Source organism: Capra hircus, chromosome 12 (genome assembly GCF_001704415.2).
Source record: "Capra hircus breed San Clemente chromosome 12, ASM170441v1, whole genome shotgun sequence".
In the NCBI taxonomy this organism is placed as follows: domain Eukaryota; kingdom Metazoa; phylum Chordata; class Mammalia; order Artiodactyla; family Bovidae; genus Capra; species Capra hircus.
This window is the reverse complement of record NC_030819.1, coordinates 64,117,652-64,144,011: the sequence shown is the minus strand read 5'-3', so window position 1 is coordinate 64,144,011 and position 26,360 is coordinate 64,117,652. Positions and strand designations below refer to the sequence as shown.

The following is a 26,360-nucleotide window of genomic DNA, read 5'->3' as shown; positions in this document are numbered from 1 at the left end:
GACTCTGGTAGATTAGTGTTCTTTAGCAAAGGATTGAGGTCAGAAGGGATGAGAAAGGGAATGGAGTTGTGAATAGAGAGATGAACAGTAAAGGAACTTGGTTTTCAGAGGGACTGGGCTTTAGGTACGTTCAGGACTTGGTGAAAACCACGAGGACTCTTGCTCTGTCTTATCCCAAGAAGAACATTTATTAAACAGAGCAGAGAAGTACAGGGGTTGTGGAGACCCTGATTCTTGCTGTGGTTCAAAACCATTTCAGATTGATTGGAGCCTGAGGGAGATGGTGGATTTCTCTCTCCCAAAATCAACTCCTGTACCCACCTCCCACCCACCCCTTCCTGCAGCCTACTGATCAGTTCAGCATCTTTAATCGCGTCTTCTGAGCCTTTTTCCGTTCAGGGCTTGGTTCACTGTAGGTATTGGATAAATCCGTGTTGCATGAATGGAAAAATTTATGGTGGCTTTCCAGCGGTCCTCATGTCCAGTCCCAGATCCTCTTCTTGATTCCGCACCTTCTCCATGAAGATTTCTCCATCTAAACCAAACCACTTCTGGGAGCACGTGGCGTCTACTTCTTAGGAAACTGAGTGGATCTAGTGACAGAGAATGGAAAACGAGCTTCCAAGCTAGGTAGAGAGGAAATTCTGGCCTCAAACCAAAAACACAGTTTTGGGTTTCCTTGTTGCTTTGCTGCTGTTCATTCGCTAAGCCGTGTCAGACTCTTTGTGACCCGATGGACTGCTTGTTGCTTACTCTGGTGATGTTTTAGAGCTGTGGAAGGCAAACAGGACACAAGAAAAGGGAACAGGGAAGTCTGTTACTAGAGTGATCATTTCTTGAGCGGGCATGCATGCTAAGTCTCACAGTCGTGTCCGACTCTTTGTGACCTTATGGGCTGTAGCCCCGAGGCTCCTCTGTTCATGGGATTCTCCAAGCAAGAATACTGGAGTGGGTTGCCATGCCCTCCTCCAGGGGATCTTCCCCATCCAGGGATCGAAACTACACCTCTTACATCTCCTGCTTTGGCAGGTGAGTTCTTTACCAACTAGTGCCACCTGGGAAGCCCTCTGTGTGCTGATAGCACTGCTCAAGAAGATATTAGAGACTTCCCTAGTGGTCCAGTGTTTGGAACTTTGCCTTCTAAAGCAGGATGCTGGGTTCAATCCCTGGTCTGGGAGCTAAGATCCCACATGCCTCTCCACTGAAAAACCAAAACATAAAACAGAAGCGACATTGTAACAGATTCAAGACTTTTAAAAAATGGTCCATATCAGAAATACATATATATATATAAAGGTAAATGAATTTCTGTTCGGTTTTTTAGAAATAAAACTTGAAAGTAATCTTATCTCAAACCATGCATTCATCAGAATATCAGCATTTATCAAGGAACTGCAAATTCTCCAGGCATCTCCGGGATCCGGGGAAGCCAGGCAGAGCCTTGTGGGTCTCCTTTTTCTGTAGGATTTTCCTCTCTTCCCTGTCTTCCCTCTCTTCCCGTGGGTAGCATCTCTTTGTTTTGAAAGCCTAGTGGGGTTTGGGTTCTGGATTGGGAGGATTTGGTGGGTGGCCAGGCTTGGCTCCCCTCGGCCTGCCGTGAGCCCTCTTTTCCCTTTGCCTCTCTGGGGCCCGGCAGCAGTGGGCTGGCTTCCTAGGGCTCTGAGGGCTGAGGCTATGGCTGTCAGAGATTTGCCTCCTGTCTTCTCTTTTTCATGTTGATGCTGACACCCTGATGGTTAATCTGATCCTGCTCTGAGCGGGTGCTTCCCAGGTAGCACAGTGGTAGAGAATCTGCCTGCCAGGGCAGGAAACATAAGTTCAGTCCTGGTCAGAAAGATCCCCTGGAATAGGAAATGGCAACCCACTTCAGTTTTCTTGCCTGGAGAATCCCATGGACAGAGGAGCCTGATGGGCTACAGTCCACAGGGTCACAAAGAGTCGGACATAACCGAAGTGAGAAACAGCAGCCACAATGGTGTTATGAGCAAGACAGCAGAAGAGGATTGCCTACAACTTTCTCTTGTGTCCTTTCCTTCTTCCCTTCAGAGACCAGAAGCTGGTGGAGAAGTCTTTAAAGAGTATTTAAAGCTGGATTCAAATTTGCCCAAAGTCTGCTGGGGAGGGCTGTGCTTCTGTGTCTGGGTCCTGCCTCTCCCACAGACAGTGGCTGTTGGGGCATTCAAGGTACCTAGGGTGATGCTCTGGTACCTAAAACAATGGCTTTGTCCAAGCCTCACCTTTGTTCCCAAGACAACTCATGACTGTGGTCTGCCTTACAGTTTTGTTTTGTTTTTGGCTGTGCTGGCTCTTCGTTGCTGTGCACAGTCTCTCTGTAGTTGCAGTGAGCGGGGGCTACTCTTCTTGCAGTGCCCGGGCTTCTCATTGTTGGTTCTCTTGTTGAGGCGCGCAGGCTCTAGGTGAGCAGGTTTCAATGTTGTAGTAGGCAGGCTTAGTAGTTCCATGGGCTTAGTCGCTCCAAGGCATGTGGGATCTTCCTGGACCAGGGATGGAACCCATGTCCCTCACCTTGGCAGGTGGATTCTTAATCCACTGTGCCACCAGGGAAGTCCCTGCCTTATGATTTTTTGATGCATAGATCACAGAGGTTTCTAATAGGGGAAAAAATTTTCCTGGGTGAGCAAAGGCCAGGGAAATGGCCCTGGAATCTGGTCTCCGCAGTGAGTTCAAAAAGAAGCATTGACTCATGATTGCCTCCACCAGAACATTCCCTGGTCTCCAAGGCTGTGCATCTTGGTGTAGTGAGTTCTGCCCTGGGCAGAACCACCGTCTCATCTTCGCTTTCAGTACCCAGGAGTCATCTTCTAACCAGCCATCCAGAAGGATTCCCCGTGGCTTTTCCATCTCAGTCTCCCCCACCCTACCCCCCACCACCCCACCAGTGATGATCGGTCTCCTCCCTGATGTTATCATCTGCAGGAAATCAAAACACCATGTGTGTGAACATAAAATCCTGTCATTTATTTATGCTACAGACTTCAGGAAGGAAAAAAGAAAATCATAGCTCTCTTTTCATTAAAAAAAAAAAAAAAATTGGCACAATGCTCAAGCCTTGGTGGCCTGAAATCAGCCTGTTATTAGCAGCCAGGAAATGCCTGACCCCAGAGGTCCTCACTGCTATTATAAACTGTGAATATTGTAAAAATGGAAATAAAAAATAAAGTAATTACCTCTTCATGGGTTAAAAAAGTTAAGTTGAATGGCCCGTTGCCATAGAGATGACTTCCTGTTTACTGGGCTGGTCTTCCCTCATAGTTAAAGACCAGTCATCAGCCAATGAAAAAACAGCATTTAACAACCCATATTCCATTAACATTTGTCATAGTAACTCAACGCAGTCTATAATTTACCAGTCAGTAAAATTTGGTAAGTTGTATTTTCAGATGTATTCATGGTTTTTAATTTTTATTCTTTGTGTGAAATTATTACCACGGCCAAAGGCACTACTTTTTATCATCTGAGAGGGGGAGAAATCTATATTTGAAATATCCTAGTTCCCCCTTTTAAAAGCCTGATACTGTCTCAATACTTCAGCACAAGAATTCTAATGATGAGAGCTTTTCACCTTCCCGTTTTTTCAGGGATGGCTGTTTGGTATCGGTAGTAATATTCCTCATAGTATTCACTCTAACAAAGAACCAAAACGACCATTCTTATTAACTATCAGTTCTTTGGGCTTTTTACTTCAAAGATCCCAGGATTCTGAAATAAACTACTTGGAGCATGATAGCAAATACAGTTGTTTGAAAATCAAGGAATTATTTGCCGAAACGTAAAAATAAAACCCAGTGCAAAGGTATCAAGTAACTCTTAGGAGACAGAACCACAGATTTGAGCAACAGAGTCTTGAGAAGAAAGATGTCTTGACTGCTGGAAGTTCCTGGCCCCATGGAAATACAAAGCGTGGAGATAAAAAGGAAAGGAACTGTATACTTTCTGTTGAATTTGGGGTTGATAGGAAGGCAGCTTGAAGCGGTTTGCCCAGAAGATTCAGTGCTCGTGTTGTATAGCTGGCCCCAAACCACAGCTCTGGGAACACCGCCCTGTCTCTTCTTGACAGCCCCGCCTATGCCTCTGACAAAACCTAGAGATTTTCCATCATTCCCCTGCACGCCCAGCGGGCCCCAGCCCTCTCCTGACCTCTCCTTCCTGCCCCTCCTTTGCCATCCGCCTGGCCTTTGCAGCTGCCGCTCTGCAACACCTGTGGCTCCCCGACCCACCCCGCCTGCAGACACAAAATATTGGCCACAGAATGAAACAGAAACAGCTCATGGAAGGACCTGCAGTATACCTAAACTTTGTCTCAAGTAATTACAGTCATTTTTTTTTTTCACTTTTAAAAGAGGCTTCATTTAGCAATAGATATGTGTTCACCATGGTACAGATGAACCTATAGCAGGGCAGGAAGGCAGGAATGGAGATGCAGGTATAGAGAATGCACACGTGGGCCCAGGGTGGGAGGGAGAGGGTGGCGTGAACTGGGAGATTAGGACTGACATATATACACGACCACGTGTAAAACATAACTAGCGGGAAGGGGCTGTAGAGCACAGGGAGCTCAGCTTGGTGCTGTCTGATGACCTAGAGGAGTGGGATTGTGGGGTGGGAGGAAGGTTCCAGAGGGAGGGGACATTTGTTTACATACGGTTGATTCAGACTGTTGAATAGCAGAAACTATCACCACATTGTAAAGCAATTATCCTTCAATTAAAAAAAATTGAAATTGTGGCGTTTTAAAGGACCACTGCCTCGTGTCCTCCCCGGGCTCTCACACAATATGGGGGGTCCTATAGTTATCCGTGTACTTGTTTACTTCTTCCTCCCTTGAAAACTACACCTTGAAGGTAGCAGTCCTGTTTTCTTGACACTTGTATCACTCAGCGTCTTGGGCAGAGTAGAATTACTCATTGATGAAAGGGATACTTAGCATCTAGACAAGGTCGAGGAGCGTATTTTGCATGCGAACCTTCACGGCATCCTATTCTCTTTGTACTAAGCCTCCTTAGTACTGTGTATTTGTCAAAATGCTTGAAGTACATGTTTTGTGGGATGTACTAGACTTAGAAGATGAGTACAAAAGGAGGTGTGCTATCTCATCCGGAAGTCTGAAAAACTGAAAAACCCTAAACAAAAGGCAAAATGAGCTTTGCTTTTGTTTTGAAAGAGATGAAATGGAGTTTGGGCAAAAAAAAGCGATGCCATGCTGTTAAACTGAGCTGCACCAGCAACAGTGGGGGGCTGACCTTTGTCAAATCCACTGGAATTTGGTATATTAAATGAGAGGCATCCTCTTTAGAATTGTAGGATTTGGGGACTGCATGTTGGAGGTATAGGTGGGTATTTTAAAAGTCAGCCTCTGACACTATGGCTGTAAAATACACACAGTTTTATTGTATGATTTGTAGAACGAAACTCAATCCATTGTTAAATGTTAATCCTACCTTAATATGAAATAAATATTGACATTGTTATCAGTATTGCCAGTTATGGAATAAAAGGATTCCTCACCTTTGATTGGCAGGTGCAGGGAGGGATCTTGGTTTCTTCACTTTGGGAAGGTTGGAGGGGAAAGAATGAAGTACCATATGGGAGGGCTGTGGTGGTGACTTTGGGGTCAAAAGTGGACACTCTGCTCTGGAGGTCAGGGGCTGAGATGGTGAGCAAAGATCAGATGGCATGAGATGTAAAAGTGTTATCTGCTCAGTCATGTCCGACTATTTGTGACCCATAGACTGTCGCCCCCAGGCTCCTCTTGTCCATGGGATTCTCCAGGCAAGAATACTGAAGTGGGTTGCCATGCCCTTCTCCAGGGGATCTTCCCGACCCAGGGATTGAACCTGTGTCTCTTATGTCTCATGCACTGGCAGGCAGGTTCTTTATCACTAGCACCACCTGGGCAAGGACTTATTCTGGAAACAGAACCTTGGCTATAGATACCATCAGCTCCTGCTACTTTGAGAGTCTAGGGATGGTCCACATTGATGCCCCAGAATTTATAATTAGGAGTCACCATTTTATTCATCACTTCACATGATTGTTTCCATTTCCAACTGATTTGATTCTTTGCCTTAGCCTTGGCCAAGCCTTTTGGGAAGCTTTTGCCTTAACAGCTTATATTATTCATCTGTCTTCTGCAAGTTACATAAAGAGTATTGAAAAGTAATGAACTTCTGCCTTCTGAGAGAGGAAGGAGCTGGAAGATTTCTATTGTATTCTCTGAAAAAGGAGGTGAGGCTCAACATACTTATCTGTCTGACACGTGCCGAGCTCGCAGTGATAGGTGATGTTAACAAAAAGGTCAGAGGCCTCTGTCTCTGAAGAGACAGATCACACAAGCAACGGTGTTTCATGAAAGTTCAGTTTCCCAGTCTCTAGATGCTCAATGGTCAAACACTGCAAAAAGAAAAATGATAAAGGCATGCGTAAGGTGTGTTTTTTTTTTTTTTTCCTGTATCCAGGTTTGACACTAGTCATCTCTTCTGATTCACACAGAAACTCTGAGGCAATTGTGGGATGCATTTAATACACTGGGTGTTGAGCTTAATCTGACGCACAGAATTAAGGGCAAGTCACCGTTGTCATCACTGTCATCATCACCAAAGTCTCAGGGAGTGCCTCTGACCCCAGGCCAGGCACATGGTGGAAGGGTCTCTTCAACTACCTCAAACCTCCCCGAGGGTTTCTCAGGGTATCCACCCTTCCACTCCACCCTACCAAGTTACTCTCTCTCCTTTGCAATGGCTCAGCATAGCACTGTCCAGCAGAAATCTAATGTGAACCACAAACATAGACAATTGTTTTTATTAAACTTTTTTTTGGTGAAAGCAGAATGTGGGATCTTAGTTCCCCGACCTGGAATTGAACCGGTGCCTCATGGATTAGAAGCAAGAAATCTTAACCACTGGACGAACAGAGAAGTCCCCAAACATAGGAAATTTTAAATTTCTTTTATAAATGTTGAATCACCATGCTATATGCCTAAAACGAATATAATGTTGCAGGTCAACTATACTTCAATTAAAAACACACACACATAAAAAAATAAATGGTAAAATGACTACACCAAGTCCTAAGCCCATTCATATTACCTAAAAAAAATAAAATAAAATTAATTAATTAATTTTAAACAACAAAAGCAAAAGAAGTGATTTTAATTTCACTAATAGATTTTATTTAACCCAATTATTCAAATATTATAATGTCAACATATAATCAATATACAAAATTTAGACTTTGCATTCTTTTTCTTTCACACAAAGCCTTCAAGATTCGGTGTGTAATTTGTACTTTGAGCACATCTCCAGTTGCAGGAGTCACATTTCAAGAGTTCAGTAGCCACACATGGCTCGTGGCTCCATATTGGACCACACACATATAACGATTCCACTAGTCATTCTCATGAGAGACTAACACGTGGTTTTTAAGCGCTTAACCAGCTTGTTCATCCCTGAGGTTTCTCTTGCAAGGTCTCCTGTGACTGCCTGCCTTCCAATCAGCTCCCAGGGCTCTGAACCCCAGGACAGCCTCGCATCAGCTCTCTGGGCTCCACCTCTAGAGGGCAAGTTGTCCCGTGAGCCCTCTAGTGGCCGCTGTCAGAACGCACAAGCCCGCGCAAAAACAACTCCTGCAAGTTTTTGAAAGGAAACCACTAAAGTAACATCACAGAAGCTCCACAGCCATCACATTTCCAAGCCACTCTTTTTGACCATTGCTGGAGCAGGACCCAGCCCCATAGCCACGCTCCTTGGAACCAGGCATCTGTCTCCATGGAGATCCCTTCAGAGGGGTCTGCATATACAATTCATCACCCCTGGGTACCACTGGCAGAGTTCTGTCTAGGAAGCTGCTAAGCTTTGTGCCCCTCTTCATTTGCCCTACCCGGCCCCCCACCGTGTCCTTCAGGGCCCTTCCCTAAACCTCTTTTATCCTTGTCTTCTGCCGAAGGGAACCCCAGGTCTAGGCTGTTATCCACCACTCTTCTCAGCACTCATGGGATTCAGGGACGCTGCCCAACCTCAGGACCAAGAGAAGACCTGATTGGTCTCGGGACAACCGCTTCTCCCTTGCCATTGGTTGATGGAGATTCCAAGACTAAACCAATCAATGCGTGGCATTTCCTGCCAGGAGAACGTGGATCAGTTAGACACTAGAATTGTGATGAGAGCTTCTGGGTAAGAAATTTCCTCCCTTTTGAGACTGAGCCACTGGAACCAGTAGCTATTTTCTCCTCCCCTAGACATTGTGGCGGAGAAGGCAATGGCACCCCACTCCAGTACTCTTGCCTGGAAAATCCCGTGGACGGAGAAGCCTGGTAGGCTGCAGTCCATGGGGTCGCAAAGAGTCAGGCACGACTGAGCGACTTCACTTTCGCTTTTCACTTTCATGCATTGGAGAAGGAAATGGCAACCCACTCCAGTGTTCTTGCCTGGAGAATCCTAGAGACAGTGGGCCCCCGTCTATGGGGTCGCACAGAGTCGGACACGAATGAAGCAACGCAGCAGCAACAGCAGACGTTGTGGTGCGTGGATGTGAAGTCTGAAACTACAGTACCCATTTCCGCTGCCACAGAGGAAGCTGCACACAGATAAGGGAGCAGCCTGGGGAACTGTGGGGAGATGGAGTGGGAGCCACTAGGTTAAACTGACTCTGACACTCTCTTCCTCAATTCCAAGTTACACATTTAATACATTTCCTATCCTTAAAGGAGTCTGTTTAGGATGCCTGTGATTTGTAGTGGGAATCTCTCCACCTGAAACAGGCACCAGTGCGGATGGGATTGTAGAAACTTCTCTGCATAACCTCAGCTGCTGAGAGCAGGTGAGCAAACAAAACTTCTTGGAATTATTTGTGAACACACACATATGCACAGAACTAATATCCTATGCCCCTGAAGTTAGGATGGATGCACTGGATTTATGCCAAACTGGGCAACTTACGGCAAATTAAACGGAGTATCTGCTTACCCTCTCCTAGAATGGGGACCCTGATTCAATCTGATATTTAATTAGAACCATTCCGAAAAAGTTAGACTCCTATCCACTCTATAGACTGAGGCTTCTTTAGAGATTATCAAATCACTGTGTTGTACACCTGAAACTAATATAATATTTTAAGTCAACTATACTTCAATAAAAATTCATCATAAAGTGGTACTAAGTTGCTTCAGTTGTGTCTGACTCTTTGCAACCCTATGAAGCCGCCAGGCTCCTCTGTCCATGGGATTCTCCAGGCAAGAATTGGAGTGGGTTTCCATGCCCTCCTTCGGGGGATCCTCCGAACCCAGGGGTCAAACCCAAGTCTCCTGCATTGCAGGCAGATTCTTTACCACCTGAGCCACCAGGGAAGCCCAACTCATACTGACAATCCTGTCTCAGTAACCGTTGGCTATTACTTTGCTGTTACTACCACTGTCTTAGTTTTGCTGCCTCCCCTAACCACCTTATAATCAAAGGGCTAATGAGGGACTTGGGGGGAACACAATGGATTTGTGATCACCCAGATCTGGATTCTTATGTTCAAGTGTGTAACCTTTGTTAAGTCACTTATACAGTCCGATTCTCAGTTTTCTCAAGAAGGCAATGGCATTAAGAACATCCAAGCTGAAGAGTTTGGGGGAAGATGAGTAATACTTGAGATAAAACACATAGTACCTAATAAATGTTCAAAATGGTCACCATCCTTATGACCTTCGAGATGAGTACTTCTGATAAAATGATTCGGTAAGGAAGGGTGCGATGTTATTGACTAACAGATAGTTTCAGTTATCAACTGATTTCATTTATCTGTGGCAATGTTGACTGCATCAACATGTCAACACAGAAGAATTCATTTTGCAGAATGTCCATTGTTATAAACGTATCCTTTTTTATTTTTAATTTGTATTCCAAATTGAAGCACTGGCACACTCTTGTTGTTGTTGTTCAGTAATTCAGTCGTGTCCAACTCTCTGCGACCCCATGGACTGCAGCACACCAGGCTTCCCTGTCCCTCACCACCTCCTGAAGTTTGCTCAAACTCATGTCCACCAAGTCAGTGATGCCATCCAACCATCTTATCCTCTGTCATCCTGTTTTCCTCCTGCCTTCAATCTTTCCCAGCATCAGGGTCTTTTCCAATAAATAGGCTCTTTGCATCAGGTGGCCAAAGTATTGGAGCTTTGCATTAATAAAAAGGAAAAAAAAACAAACCTCAAAACACAGGTAGATGTAAATATTTCTAACAATCAGAACGCACAATGCCCAGTATAAATGGTTATAATGGGCTGAAGACAGGGTCCGTCAACAATTTGACTTGATTTACTGATGAGTCACATTTTCCCACTCAGAGCTCTTATTTTGTTATTTTGGGAATTAGGGACAAGTCACCACCAAACACACACACACACACACACACACACACACACACACACTGTACTGGGTATAATGAATCACCTCTGTGGTTGGTGGGCAAGTCTTAAACACCCACTGTCTTCGCTCGCTACACATCCACTGCCTTTCTTATCCATCACCTTAAAAAGACAGGGTGATCCATTGCACTCCCCCTCTTGGAACAAAAACTCAGGAGGCACTGCAGGAAAAATGTGGTGAGCTTACAGGCCCAGTAGGTTTAGAGAAGCTCGAACAATTTTATACTGTGGTTCAAAGTACTTTTTATTTTCAGAGATAGTTGAGTCTTTGAAAAGCTACAAATATATATTTAAACAATTGATTATCATTGTTAAGAAAAGAGTTTTCCCCCAGGGGCTACAAATACTCATCAATAATCCAAAGTAAGCAAATGTGAAGATGCAAAGATGGAACCACACAAAGAGAAAAGACATCGGGGATGCATTAGATAGAGCAAATGATGTCCTACCTTTGGAAGGCTTGATAAGTTTTTCTTAAAGAAAAAACATCAAAGTAAAAAAAAAATCTTAAAATAAGAAAATATCTTCTTTTAAGAGCACGTCATCACATAAGACAAGAAGAGTTGGGGCATGCTTTGCTTTCCTGGAACCAGTTGTAAATTGGCGGTAAGGAATAAGCTGACCCCATGGTATTTGGGGGCTAGACAAATGTTCCAGTTTTATTTTCCAATGTTTGGGTTTTTATAAACCAAAACACGTTTTGCCCTAAGCTCTGGATTTTACCAAGTCATGTGTATTTGAAGGGAAATTGAATCCATATGTGTCTAATCTATTTACACTTAAGTCATTAAAATGTTGTTTTGTGAGATTATTTAGGTGACCAGGAAACCTTCTGAGCATCGTCAGAACCCTGCTTCTCACACCACAGAAGTCCTCCTGCTACAAAGAGGTCACATTTGCCCACAGGCCTTAGAACCTGACCTTATTATACAGCCATAAACCAGATCCCTGAAACAATTCCAATTTAATGAGTTGATACCACATGACTTCCCAATTCCAAGAAAGGAAATAAGCTTGTATGTGTGCTACCAAAAAAACAAATGACTCCAAAGGCCCTTAGATAGCAACAGCTATGTCTTGCCCAATATTAGAATAAGAGAACAGGAGATGAATGAGGAAGAAAGATACACTCAACAGACACAAAATAGGAGGATAACTGAAGGCTTGAAATAGATACAAAATAGTGCTTGGGATTATCAGAAATATTAAAGGACGGGAGGATAAAGAAGTCCAACCCAGTAAGCCACATAGTAAGTCATGTACCTGAAGTGAAGGGCTTGTACCCACATGTTCCTACAATGAGAGTTCTAAAAAATCCCAATTGTAGGGGGAGAGAAACCTAGGCAGTTATTCCATTGCACTTTGCAAAGATGGTATTTTATGCAGGGCTGATGCGAGAGTAAATAACAGTCATTAATGTTGAGGTACACTGCAAAGACTTGCACAGCTTCCTGTTAGAGCCTCCGTTGGACATATGTGATAGGAATCCATCACCTTGACCATGTCAGGGCAAAAGAAGGGGTCAGCTCATGTCTTGCATATTTCAGTGAAACTATCGCTTCAAGGAAGACTGAGTCCAATTCCAACTCAACATAACACATTATAAAAATTAAAATCAACTGTAATGTTGGCAGACTTCCAACAAAGAGAATTTTATTAAAGCTCTTGGTAAAATAGGCCAAGCTTAATGAGATCAACCCTGGGATTTCTTTGGAAGGAATGATGCTAAAGCTGAAGCTCCAGTACTTTGGCCACCTCATGTGAAGAGTTGACTCACTGGAAAAGACTCTGATGCTGGGAGGGATTGGGGGCAGGAGAAGGGGATGACAGAGGATGAGATGGCTGGATGGCATCACGGACTCGATGGACGTGAGTCTGAGTGAACTCTGGGAGTTGGTGATGGACAGGGAGGCCTGGCGTGCTGCGATTCATGGGGTCGCAAAGAGTCAGACACGACTGAGCGACTGAACTGAACTGAACAAAGAGAATTTTATTAAAGCTCTTGGTAAAATACACCAAGCTTAATGAGAACAATCACAAAGGGAGTTTTTGTCTTCTAATGGATGTGGCAACTGGTAGGACTGGCCAGGGCCTCTCTGAACGCACGCTAGAGCCAGATGAGACGTATACAAAGAGAGTTTGGCTCATGGTCAGACTCAGAAATAGTGGCTGGATTCTAGAGGGATCTCTAATTTTCATGCAGCTGCCTTTTTCTGATTATCAGCAAGACATGCAGTGCTAAACACGTGTTTAGAGAGAGCAGAAGGTGAAGGGTTAACACACGCATGTCCTCACATTGTCATTTCCTCAACACATCAGACTCTGCATCCTGGGACAAAAATGCCTGTGTGCGCTAGAGTTAAGCCTTAACTCTCCTCACCACGGGCAATAGTCTGCATGATGGAGAATAACCACATGCCAGGCTTGGAGCAGCTACATTATATACAACTAGCTCTCAAAATAATCCTGTGTGGGAGAGAAAACTAACACATGTGAAGTGTCTTTTCCATTGATGGCATGAAATAAATGAATGAAATCATTTAATCCACCCCCAAAGCCTGGACTGATGTTTTGAAGCTTGCCTTTTTCACTTTACCAAGTGAAATAAATGTGTCAAATATGCTACAACTTTTTAATGGTTACATGGCATTGCACTGAATAAATGTACCATATCTTATTTAATATGGTTGAACATTTATGAAATTTCTCATGTTTAGTTCTATTGAAAAGTGAAAGTGAAGTCATTCAGTTTTGTCCGACTCTTTGCAACCCCATGGACTATAGCCCACCAAGCTCCTCCAACCATGGGATTCTCCAGGCAAGAGTACTGGAGTGGGTTGCCATTTCCTTTTCCATGGGATCTTCCCGACCCAGGGATTGAACCCAGCTCTCCACAGTGTAGGCAGACGCTTTACCATCTGAGACACCAGGGAAGTCCTTTGGGGATAATGCAAAAAAGAATCTCTATTTTAAATAAGTTCAGGTTCACCTCTATAGTAATTTTATCAGACTTATGACTGGAAACAAATTTCTGGGTCCAAAAGTCAGCATATTTTAAAGAATTTTGATTCATATATCAAATTTTTTTCCTAGTATATGGGATTGATTCATGTGGCAGGGATCAATTCCCTGCCCAGAGTATACAAATTCTCTAATAAAATTATGATCTCTTTTGGACCTGGGATTATAACCTTCATTACTACACATTATTACTCATTATTACCTCATTACTACTCATTATTAAAGGGCTTCCTTGGTAGCTCAGCTGGTGAAGAATCCACCTGCAGTGTAGGAGACCCTGGTTTGATTCCTGGGTCAGGAAGCTCCTCTGGAGAAAGGATAGGCTACCCACTCCAATATTCTTGGGCTTCCCTGGTGGCTCAGATGGTGAAGAATCCACCTACATTGTGGGAGACCTGGGTTCGATCCCTGGGTTGGAAAGATCCCCTGGAGGAAGGCATGGAAAGCCACTCCAGTATTCTTGCCTGGAGAATCCCCATGGACAAGAGGAGCCTGGTGGGCTACAGTCCATGGAGTCAAAAAGGGTTGTGCATGACTGAGTGACTAAGCATGGCAATGTACTCATTATTAAATGAATTTTTTTCCTCTTTTTAAAAATTATAATTGCCAGAGATTTCTCTAATTCATTGTCTCTTTTTGTTTATTTTAACTCACAAAGATTCAGCTCTTAGATATATTGATTATAATATTTGTTATTCTTGTTTTCATTTATTTTTTACTTTTATCTCTAAAATTCCCTTTTTCTTTGAGCTACTTTTTAAAAATTTCCAAATAGGAGAATGAAGTGCTTATTTTTTCTAATTTTCATTTTATAATGGAACTATGAGGTTGTGATTATGCCCTGATTATTGTTTTCATCACATCTTATAGGTTGCACTATGTCACAGTTTCATACAGGTTATAATCATAGTTTGATTACCTCTTTGAGTCATAATGGGCTTCCCTTGTGGCTCAGCTGGTAAAGAATCCACCTGTAATGCGGGAGACCTGGGTTCGATCCCTGGGTTGGGAAGATCCCCTGGAGAAAGGAAAGGCTACCCATTCCAGTATTCTGGCCTGGAGAATCCCATGGACTCAATAGTCTATGGAGGTCGCAAAGAGTCGGACACAACTAAGTGACTTTCCCTTTCCTTGAGTCAGTAATGAGTTAGAATAGTAATTTTAAGTTCCAACCAGCCAAGATGGTTTGTTTTGTTTTGTTTTTGACTTTTGTTATTAATTTCTGGTGTCACTTTTCTGATAGTTTGAGAATTGGGTTTATATACCCTATTTCAACTCTTAGAAATTTATTACTTTCAGGGCAGCAATTTTCAACCTTTTGTTATTCAACCAGTGCAACACTTAAAAAATTAAACCTTCACTGAAGCCCCAACATGTACAAAAATGAAAAGCAGAACACTTTTAGTTGAATAGAGAACTGAGGGCCTAGAAACCCACTTGTAATTAGGGACCCTTGGTTTTGACCAAGGTAACCCAAAGAATCTCTTGAAAACCTATGGCTTTGCATAACACAATGTGTCTTAGTATGTATTTCACAGATCCTTGAAAAGAAGGTAAACCATCTTTTCATACAGATTTATATATTGTGAATCCAAGGTTATCAACAGTAATTCAAAAATTTCTATCCTTACTTTAAATGTCAGAATGCTTGTATTAAATGTCAGAATGTTTTTCTATGTCCTCTATGCTTATTTTATTTTCTATCATTATTTTTAAATCTCTTTCTATTTTCTTAGAAACTTTGGGAGAACTTCTCAAGTTTATCTTCTATGTTATTCATCAGATTTTCTGTCACTGATTCTGATCTTTTTCTTTTTACCATTTCTAAGAAACAGTGTCAGACTTTATTTTTGGGGGCTCCAAAATGACTGAAGATGGTGATGAAATTAAAAGATGCTTACTCCTTGGAAGAAAAGTTATGATCAACCTAGATAGCATATTCAAAAGCAGAGACATTACTTTGCCGACTAAGGTCCATTTAGTCAAGGCTATGGTTTTTCCTGTGGTCATGTATGGATGTGAGAGTTGGACTGTGAAGAAAGCTGAGTGCCGAAGAATTGATGCTTTTGAACTGTGGTGTTGGAGAAGACTCTTGAGAGTCCCTTGGACTACAAGGAGATCCAACCCGTCCATTCTGAAGGAGATTACCCCTGGGATTTCTTTGGAAGGAATGATGCTAAAGCTGAAACTCCAGTACTTTGGCCACCTCATGCAGAGTTGACTCATTGGAAAAGACTCTGATGCTGGGAGGGATTGGGGGCAGGAGAAGAAGAGGACGACCGAGGATGAGATGGCTGGATGGCATCACAGACTCGAAGGACGTGAGTCTGAGTAAACTCTGGGAGTTGGTGATGGACAGGGAGGCCTGGCGTGCTGTGATTCATGGGGTCGCAAAGAGTTGAAACGACTGAGCAACTGAACTGAACTGAACTGAATGAATATTTGACTTCCATCATTGCATTTTAGTTTGATCTATGCTAGACACTGTCATAACTAATAGTCCCAGTAATTCAATGAAATAGGTACTATTTTAATCCCCATTTTTTGGATGAGGAAACTAAGACTCAACAAGATCGAGTGACTTGCACAAGGTCACACAGCTAAGAAGATGTGGAGCTGGGTTTAGAAGGAATTGGTGACTTTATGGGCTATACTTTCTTAGACACAGTTCAAAAGAACTTTATAGTAAGTCATCTTCATGTTGCTCTATTATTTGCATTTCTTCAAGAGTTTATTCTCTAGTTGTTTTTATTGTTCATATTTCTTGATCATTTGATCTAATTCCCTCTCTCTCGCTCTCACATACACATCACATACACACGTCTAGCAGCATAAGCAGAACCAGGTTCTAGACTGGTGCTTGGGTTCCTTCCATCATGAGATTGGGGTGCATCACAGACGGAGCCCCAGAGCCTGTAGCAGTGGCTGGCCCAGGTCCTGGTTACTCAGTTATCTTTGCCCCCTCTATATAGTCTGTATAAGCAGATTTATGCAAGTCAAGGTTCTTGGCAGCAACGGTAAGTTTTTCCACTTCCTTTTAGAGTTGAGGTGCCCCACGTTAAGCCCTGGTTTCAGCAGTGGGCTGGCTTTGGGCTGCTGACACATATTCTATGGGATTCAATGCCCCAGTTGACTCTGTTGGTTCTAGTATGAGAGTTTAAGCAGTCCCCACGTGCTTTCTAATTTCTACTTCACCTCTCATCCACAGGGATGTGCAGTTTTTGGTGTGGCAACAACTGTGTGTTTTCCATTTTATATATATACTGTTTTTCCTTTCTTACTGGTATGGTAACAATGTGTGTGAAACTTGAAATCATGATACCAAGTTTACCAAACACCCAAGATATCATTTTGTGATATTTCAAGAGACTTTCTCTAAGTTTCTACTTTATTGCTCTTTAGTATTTTTCTCACATGTTCCTTGTACTATTGCAGTTTTTCCCATTTGCTTGTTTTAGAGGTTAGTTTTCTCCAGCAGGCAAGGACCATGACTTGCCCTTGATCTCATGTGTTGTCCATTGACAATTGGAAATGATTTACAACTGGAGGGCAAGTTCAGGTGCACAATTTCTTGCCGAATTTTCAGTGACTGGCCCACATTCTCCCAGCATCATTGTTGTGGACCAAGGCATTCTCTTACACCCAATGCCTGGTTCCTTACCCTAAAAATGAATCCCAACATGCCCTTCCAATGTCTGGTCTCATCGCTAACTCTTTATTTGTTTTAAACTACCAGAATGCAACATACTTCTGCTAGGCTTTCTCCAGCCTTTTCTCTTCTCATCTCTCTCCAGACACACTTCCTGCTATGTAGTTTCTAAGGGGTTAAAATCTCCAAGTAAATCTCCAAGGAAAGAAAATTACTAATGGGGTCAGGTGCCTCAGTCTAGTAAACTCAAAAGAGCTATCCATGCAATCGCATGGATAGTCTGGGCTTCTATATGGACCTTGGATCATAAGCTGGGCCCCACAGCTTGAGGTTTTCATATGTATCGCTGTTTGGGCTTCATAGTAAATAGATGGGGAAACAGTGGAAACAGTGACAGACTTTATTTTGGGGGGGGCGGCTCCAAAATCATAGCAGGTGGTGACTGCAGCCATGTAACTGAAAGACGCTTGCTCCTTGGATAAAAAGTTACGACCAACCTAGACAGCATATTAAAAAGCAGAGACATTACTTTGCCAACAAAGGTCTGTCTAGTCAAAGCTTTGGTTTTTCTAGTAGTCATGTATGGATATGAAAGTTGGACTATAAAGAGAGCTGAGTGCCGAAGAAGTGATGCTTTTGAACTGTGTTGTTGGAGAAGACTCTTGAGAGTCCCTTGGACTATAAGGAGATCCAACCAGTCCATCCTAAAGGAGATCAGTCCTGAATATTCATTGGAAGGACTGATGCTAAAGCTGAAACTCCAATACTTTGGCCACCTGATGTGAAGAGCTGACTCATTTGAAACTGACTCCCTGGTGCTGGGAAAGATTGGGGGCAGGAGGAGAAGGGGACGACAGAGGATGAGATGGTTGGATGGCATCATGGACTCGATGGACAGGAGTTTGAGCAAGCTCCAGGAGTTGTTGATGGACAGGGAGGCCTGGAGTACTGCAGTCCGTGGGGTCGCCAAGAGTCGGACATGACTGGGCCCCTGAACTGAACTGAATTGGGCTTGTATGCGCACCCTGGATCTCTGAGCCAGGGCCCATAGTTCTCCCTCCCTCTTCTGAAGCAGTCAGCTGAGTTCCATTTCAGCTGGCAGTGCACACCTAGGGCATTGATTTTGATGTCTAGGCCCACCCCAGAGACCTCATTATTGGGAAACTTTCTTCCAAGATTCTGGCAATGGGTTAGCTGTGAGTTGGGGTTTTGCACAAATGTTCACTCTTTTTGCTGTCTTTATAGTTATTTGAGTAGGAAGTTAGGAGAGGTCCTGTTAGGATCTCTAAGCCAACTGACTTTCAACCAGAAATCTGCTGCTGATTTTATTTTTAAATACAAATTTGTCTACAACTACTACCAGTTAGGAAGATTTTATTTCACCATGTTGGCTAGAAAATTTTGGTTATTTCCCTCACAGAAGACGTTTTAAAAATCCTGATCAGACTACTGCGAGGCCACCTGTTGAAACTCCCTGTTGGCTTGGCACTCTCAGACTCTGCTCAGCCCATTTTTGGAAGGCCGTCTGGCCCAACGTAAACCAGAAGACTCAGAAACATCTTTAAATTCAGAAGTCTCAGCTCAAATCCCTTGCTCAGCACAGTCATTAGCACATGTCTCTCTTGCATGAATTTAGAAAAAGTAATCCCTTCCGATTATTTATTAGAATAAATTCATTATTATTTATTTGATGAAATCCCCTTATTTCTATCTATTAAACAATTGCTATGTTATTCTTATTTTTACAGAACAAGACACTTCACTGTGATTTGCTAGACATTTGTCAAAACATATGACAGGAATAGTTTCCCTTAGAGTTGTGCACTATTCAAACTGTGCCACTGTACACGACAACCCTGTTCTTGTGCTTTTGCTCCTGAGAAAACTACTTTTAGAGATCACAAGAGGACTTGTGGTTATATATAGTAGGTTAAATAACTGCTCACTCTCCTGAGGCCTCACTAAAATGAAAGTAAAAGAAAAACATTAAGGCATGCATCAACAAGGTCAAAGAGCAAGAGAGAAAGAAACAGCAAGAGAAATGTGAAAGCTAGAAAGCAAAAGGATGAAAGATAAGTGACACTGCAGGAATTAAAATGAATACTAAACTCACCAGTGGTAAAAAGCTGAGCATGATTTGTACTGTGGAACCCCTCTAATAATTAGAAATTGGCAGCACTAGGCAATTATACTTTGGGAATGACAGCAGAGCTGAAAACAAGAGTGGTTATTTGAAAGTCCGTATGAGAAACACTCAGACTGTCAAATTGCCCGCATTGTTCTCACTTAGCACAGCTTGGCCTTGGTATTTTCACACCTTGGTGGAAACCCAGAGATTTGTTCTCAGGACAGGATGACTGATCTCTGGGGTAAGGGAGAACAGACAGTGGGAGATGGGGATGCCTATTGAAAATAGATGGTCAAGTCAAAGTCCATAAATTCTGTATAAGCACTCAGTTTATAGGATATTGGCAGCCAGGCTCACACCCTACACAGGACAAATTCTTCGTCACTTGCAATCTGACCATCCCAAGAGAAAATGTGCAAAGAGACTGACATCAGGGGTTCCAAGATCGCCTTCCTGTGTGTCCCAAAGATGGGACGGCACGCAAGGCTGCATTTCAGCTTTTGGGGGCCTCTTTCTTAAATATTAGCAGACAGTAGAGTGGTGTTGGTAGTGGTTTAGTTGCTAAGTCATCTCTGACTCTTTGCAACCCCATGTTGGGGAAGCTGAGGAAGGAGAAGAGGTACCCACCATTGGAAAGAGCCTGCATTCAAAGACTCAGGAAAGGAGGTGGCATGTCCACCTGTGTCTGAGTCCACCTGTGTCTGAGTCCATCCTGGCTCTCGGCTTCCTTTCTCCCATCGCTGCCACCCGCCCCCCATCCCACTGGTTCTCCCGACTCCCCTCCTTTTCAGGGCTGGCTGTCTTGATGCTACCTACCCCTCACCTGACAGTCTACCCTATAACTATTCTCAACAGCGTGCGGGCAAATCGCATTTCTCCTAGTTTCAATACACTCAAAGTTAGTTTTTCAAGAGTCTATACAGAGAAAACACACTGTGTGGTGTGTGCGCTTAGTTATTCAGTTGTGTCCAACTCTTTGTGGCCTCTTGGACTGTAGCCCACCAGGCTCCTCTGTCCACAGAATTCTCCAGACAAAAATACTGGAATAGGCAACCAGTCCCTTCTCCAGGGGCTCATCTCGAACCAGGGATCAAACCCGGGTCTCCTGCTTTGCAGGCAGATTCTTTACTGACTGAGCCACCAGGGAAGGCCAAAACAAACTTACAAAAATATAGAGATGTTTTCTTTCCAAGCCCCACATGCCGTTCTCCGCTATCTGGCCGCAGATGGACATGGTTTGACTGACACTCATTAGAAAGCACCAGCCTTCCTTCTCTTCTCTAGCTTTGAGCTCCATCTCATCATCTTTGCCTAGACCACACATTTCCTGAGATGAGAAGAAGGAATGTTACAGGATTATACAGTAGCAAGGGAGTTGGTGGAAGCAGACTAAAAATGAAAATGAGAAGGAAAATATAGGGAGGAATTATCATTTAAACAGTTCAGAATTGTTCAAGGAAAAATATGAAAATAAATGATCACTTTCAAACATCTGAATTATTTAGTCTTAAACACAAGAGGAGTACTTTTCCATCTACTTTTTCCTTGACTTCCAGAAGACTGGCTTATGTGAAAAAGCAGACATTTAACAGATTACCTCTTATTGACAAAGATGTGGTCCTGAGCAGACAGGTACATTTTTCACAGCACTTTCTCAAGCAGAAAAGCCAGCTCCTCCAATGTTATCTCTCTGATCCCTTCTGATGCATCCTGGATTATTCTGCCCCAATAGAACCTGCTGATTCTCATCCCAGCAGACATGACTGGGGTCACTGCAACAAGGAAAAAAGTTAGTAATTCTCAACCATGAGTGAGCCAACACATCCATGATGCAGATTCTTCATAAGGGTACAAGGCCTACCTGACAGGATAGACTTTCTATGTTCATGACAAGATGGAATGTGCTCGACTCAGTAAGACACAACATGCGTTTATTATGTCTTGTTGAACGTGAAATTCCAATGGGATTCCACAGGCAATCTCACCTTTTCAGTCAGCATTCTTTGTGTTACTTACACCTCTTCTCTGCATTACTTATACCTCTTCTTCACATCAGCATGGGAAATTTTTACATGGGTCATATTTCTCTAAAAAAGACTAGATATAAGTAGACATAAAGACTGGGCCGACTCTCCCATTCTGGTCCCTTTGTGAACTAATATACAGTATATCAGCACTGGCTCAAAGAACCCCAAAATGCAAAATCAAGCAGGTAGGCAATAACATTCAGGTCCTAGACTTAAAAAAAATAATAATTCTTAAGCAATGGACATCTGTCTCAGAAAAAAAGTAGAGAGGAAGCTAAGCTTAACACTTCCAAGGTTCTGGACCCTAGAAGCCATACTTGGCCCTTGGCTATTGAATGAGAATTCTCTACTTCTTATTGCCAATAAGGAATTGGCTACTCTGAGCTCATGCGAAGGCAATTTTCAAACTCCTGTTTGACTTGGAACAGTTTCTAACGGCACACACTCTCTGCTCTTTAGTATGTTCTGGTCAAGGAGGACAGTGTGGCATTTGGCTTGAGGTCTGGCCCGTTTGCTGGGGAAAACCCTCATGCTTCAAACAGTTGTTTTCAAATATTGTAAAACCAGGACAATAGGCAAAAAAATCTATTTGTTTGTTTTTTTATTTTAAGGAGGATGTCCTTTAAATAGAAGAGTATGGCTGTCACCTGATTTACAATTTATAGCTGTTTGTGACAACAAACAGGATGTCAGGTTCTATCCCTCCGGAAGGGTGCATAAATCAAGGGACGTGTCAAACCAGCTTTTATCACCATTTATCGAACAGGACACGACGGTCTTTACCCTTGAAGTTTAAAACAGGCAGGATAATGCTCTGCAGGGTGGAGAGGATTCATGTTCTTTATCCAATGACCAAACATCAGGCTGGAATTGATGCATCTCTGACAATTTGCAAACCTTCACCCTTTCACTCAATCTCTTCTCCCTTCTCTCACATCTGTTGGCTAGCTCTTTCTGCAGTATAATTAGACTGAAGCCATTTCCAACTCAATGGACATAACTTTGAGCAAACTCCAGGACATACTGAAGGACAGGCAAGTCTGGTGTGCTGCAGCCCACGGGAACGCAAAGAATCAGACACGACTTAGCCACTGAGCAACAGTTCCTATACTTTGAGTTTGAATTATTTGGTTCCTCTTAAGGAATTCCCTGATTTATGTTCTCTTCTTTCTCATATTAGTTGGGATTCTTGTAGCTCCATTCTCGGATATGGACTCTCTGGAGTCGACTTTTATGATCACTTAAAAGTGCTAAAGTGTAGAGTCTTGGAGATAAGATGTCAGACACAAATGGCTGATGTTTCTGAAGGAATCCTGGATGTTTCAGCATCACTGTTCTTGCCCTGATTTGCAAAAGCATACTAAAGAGGCAAAAAGCTTTTTGTGTATCAAGGACATCATCTGATAATAACTTTTAAAAAAATGATCAAATGAGCAATTAGCATTCAATGTTTTGGGCTCCACACCCTAAGGGAATAGTCCCAGAAAAGGGCAAGCACTAGAAGCTTTATACTTGCTGCTAAAGCCAATCTTATGTCTCTTAGAAGAAAATTATTTTTTTTAAATCATGTTAGATCAATTAAACCTTTAGTTATTATCTAGCCAGAGGCAATACATTTGAAATTTAAAGTCTCTGTCTCCTAATCACTAAGCAGCCAGTCGTTTGTGTTGTGACCTTAGGCAATCACTTAACCTCTCAGTGGTTCATATTTCCACATCTGCAAAATGTGCACATTAGTGTCAGCAATCATGAAAATTATCACGAAACGCTTGCAAAATACCGAGGTAAAATAATGGCCTTCTTCTAAGAGATGTGGCTTCCCATCTGAACTTTGGCATAGAGTGGGCAACTCAACACATGTTTACTGTGTATAACAATGAAAGCATGGATGCTCCAAACGTATTTAGCCATAGTTTTCATGTGGGCCCCTTCTGGATCCTTACAGCCAATATATTAATAGCTCTTCCTCCAATATGGCACCATCACCCCCGCTGGGTGGCCTTTGGACTAATCTCCCCTCCCTACTCCTCTCCTGCATTTTTCCTTCCTCTCTCATTGCCATGTCCTTCTTCAGGGCACTTCTGCCTTTTCTCCTCCCCTACCCCCCATCCCCTGGAGCCATTTGACTTGCAGGATCTTAGTTTCCTGATCAGGGATAGAACCTGGGCCCCCAGCAGTGAAAGCGCAGAGTCCTAACCACTGGACCGCCAGGGAATTTTTGCCTCTTCAATCTGTTGTTCCCCAAACAAATCCCATGTACCACTCCTCTCTCACCCCACTGCTAATCCAAACTAGCTCAGAGCATGTCTACAAGGACAACAATCAAAAGGGACAGTCACTTATCCAAAGAGCCCAGGAAAAGCATATTGGTGTCAAGACATGGCGTTCCAGTGGGCTGTGTGTGCATGCTAAGTCATGTCCAACTCTGTCACCCCATGGACCGTAGCCCACCAGCCTCCTCTGTCCATGGATTTCCCAGGCAGAATACTGGAGTGGGTAGCCATTTCCTCCTCCAGGGGATCTTCATGATCCAGGGATCAGACCCATCTCTCTTTCAATAATAACCCAGTTACCAATAACTGACTCAGTGAAGAGAGCACATTTCTCAAGCATGCATGACTTCTAGGGATGCATCTGGAATAGGTGATCATGTAGATGATATAAAAGAAAAAAAGTTCTGGCTCCAGGGGACCCATAATTTGTCGTTTCATAAGGCTTAACGACTATCCCAGGAGTCTGGCATTTACAGAGCTAGTTAGCCTCCGGCAGCGGCAGTGTGAGGATACATTCTCAGAGTCCTATTTAGACTCTGGAAGCTTTCTTCAAACCTCCAGTTGTTTCCAAATCAAAACAATAGGATTATTGTCATCTTAAAACAATGGAAACATTTCCTCTCTTTTTGTGGCTAGCTGGTTAATTCTTCGCTGAAAGTTCAAATAGCCATTGAGCCTCTTGGATACATTTATAGCATCCGTGTCCCATTTGAGCTTCAATTTCAAACTTGCCCACACTCGGAAGAAAGGATAAAAATAGCAAAACAGCATAAGCCAAACAGAGTTGGCTTTGTTGGCAAAATAATGGGATTAAGTTTTTAAACATAGGCCTGACCGTTTCACTCTTTGGCTCCAACACAAAATATAGGCTGAAATGTCTCTTAGTTAGTGATAGGCAGGTGGTTACAAGAACTCCAGTGAAGCAAGGGAGATGATGGAACTGGGGCTGCAGGGATGGAAGGAAGCAATGATCTATATGATGAAACTGAGGGCTTGAGAAATGACCAAAACCAAATGCTTTGGCAGTGAGCGAGGGAGCTTCCAGACCAGGAGAGTAACATTTTGGTGCTTGGTATTCAGGTCAGAGGGACATGGTTTGGAAGGTCATTTAACTGTCATCACTATTAACCAGATTAGATTATTTCTGTTAGTTCAAAAAGAGCACAAGCATTTCAGCACTGAGAATGTTTTAAAATGCCTCTTTCTTGCTAGTTCAGTCTTAAGTTCCTTTGCATTTTTTAAAGACTAAGTTTCAGGAATCTACTCCCTTGTCTATTGATCTTAAATAAAAATGAGCTGGAACCCACGAAAGAGGGCAAGAGAGGGGAGAGAAGGCAAACCCAAGTCTGAACTGCCTTGGCTCTAAATGGACACACTTCATTACATTTATACAATGTTCTGTGTCAAGCACATCTCAATATAGTCGTGCGGCTTAGTTTTATAACATTAACAGGATGATTTACATGGAATATCAAAAAGATTTAATAGTCTATTCATAGAAAATAAAGCGACACACTTCATTCTCATCCTCATTCCTTTGCAAAAACAAGTCACATGTCCTTGTCTAGGAAATGTAGTGCCTAATGGGCAGGTAGTGCCTAATGGACAGGCACTGCCCAGAGACAACTCTACAACACGGAACTGAAAGCAGTAGGGTTTTTTGGTTTGTTTAAAATTTTATTCATGTATTCTTTGGCCACGCCCACATAAGCAGGGATAGAACCTGCACCTTCTGCCTTGAAAGTGCAGAGTCTTAACCATTGAACCACCAGGGAAGTCCCTGAAAGAATTAATTTTTTAAGAACATCTAGCCATCTCTGTGGGCCTTCCCTCATGGTTCAGATGGCAAAGAATCTGCCAACAGTGCAGGAGACCCGGGTTCCGTCCCTGGGTCAGGAAGATTCCTTGGAGGAGGAAACAGCAAAGCACTCCCATATTCTTGCCTGGAGAATCCCATGGAGGGAGGAGCCTGACAGGCTACAGTCCATAGGGCCACAAAGAGTCAGACACAAATGAGCAACTAACACTGACTAAGCCATGTTGGTCACATTCCTCTTCATCTCTCCTCTCCCTGTCTCACCACCCAGACCCCTTCATAGCTTAGATCACTATCTAAAGATAGGAATAATCAAAGGGGAAACCAAGTCCTGGGCTTCCCTGGTGAAACAGTGGTAAAGAATTAGCCTGCCAATACAGGAGGCACAGGAGACTCAGGTTCAGTCCCTGGGTTGGGAAGATCCCCTGGATGAAGGAAATGGCAACGCACTCCAGTACTCTTGCCTGGGAAGTCCCATGGACAGAGGAGCCTGGCGGGCTACAGTCCACGGGGTCACAAGAGTCAGACACGACTTAGCGACAAAACAGCCACCAAACAGTTCCGGGCACTCATGGGTCCCAGGTTTGAAAAACTGCATCAAGAGTCTGTCTCTCTCTTCCCATTTCTTGCCTTTGCTTTCATGTGACTTGGCTTCCTTTTCAGACAGGCAGTCACCACACGCTAGCTACAATGACCATGAGAAGCTTAGATTGTACTGTCCCTAGAACCAGCCGTCTCAGAAGAAAAAGAAAACAATAAAAGTCACGTCTTTCTCATGCAATTCACAGCAATCCCTGAAAATCAGTCTGACAGACCTAACTTGAAATGCATGCTCACTGTTGAACAAATTTCATACTTAGGAATAAGAAGTACTCTCATCAGCTCTTCCAAAGGCAGAAGAGATGGGGTCATGGGATTTATTGCTCACCAGGAATTTGCGAAGGAGCCGTTTCTGAAAGGAAAAGCAGTCGGACATTCAAGGAAGTACCACCGGTTATGACGTCGAGCTCAAAGAATGGGATG

The 26,360-nt window shown here is 43.2% G+C and overlaps 1 long non-coding RNA gene across 1 annotated transcript; it reads right to left on the bottom strand.

The window, feature by feature from the left end:
- LOC108637280 lies at positions 269-26,323 on the bottom strand. The gene is made up of 4 exons (XR_001918920.1): positions 26,266-26,323; positions 20,819-20,993; positions 6,263-6,411; positions 269-771 (listed from the first exon to the last, which is right to left on the bottom strand). It is a non-coding gene; the product is annotated as an uncharacterized LOC108637280 (long non-coding RNA).